Source organism: Aureococcus anophagefferens (genome assembly GCF_000186865.1).
Source record: "Aureococcus anophagefferens unplaced genomic scaffold AURANscaffold_1084, whole genome shotgun sequence".
In the NCBI taxonomy this organism is placed as follows: domain Eukaryota; class Pelagophyceae; order Pelagomonadales; family Pelagomonadaceae; genus Aureococcus; species Aureococcus anophagefferens.
Window position 1 is genome coordinate 2590 of NW_008706240.1, and position 647 is coordinate 3236.

The following is a 647-nucleotide window of genomic DNA, read 5'->3' on the forward strand; positions in this document are numbered from 1 at the left end:
CGTCGCGCCTTTGCAGACCTGGAGCCCGTCGCCGGCCATGCCCCGGACCCAGCGGAAGCCGCGGATGCTCACGCCCAGGGACGCCCGGTTCTCGTTGACGACGGACGTCCAGGCCTCGACGGACCAGGAGTAGGACGCGACCATGAGGGCCAGGACGAGGAAGGGGACGCCGTGGTAGCGCAGGGCCAGGACGATGGACCGCACGTCGTACATCAAGTCGAGCGCGTCGTCCCACCGTTGCCGGAACGTGCGGCCCTCCATCGCCGTGCTGCGGCGTCGGAGCGCGCGCACAGGCAGCCTAGGTTCCGCGGCGTCGGAGCGCGCGCACAGGCAGCCTAGGTTCCGCTCATGAAGCCAACCATCGTCGGCGCTGATTGCAAAACCGGCTGGTTGACCATTTCTAGTTTTGGTGCATGCTGTGGTGCCCCTCGAGATCGAGACGAGCAAGGGGATATAAATCTAGATGGGGTGGCAGGCGAAACGCGAGGTCCTCGTACTACTCGGGGCCGCCGCTAGCGTTTTCTTTCTTCTTCCACGCCGCAGCGCGCGGGCTGAGTGCAACGATGGCGGGTCGCGCGGCGCGGCGCGGCTGCGGAACCCTTCGACGGGGCGGGGCAGCGAATTTGGGCTGCTGAGATCATTGCGTT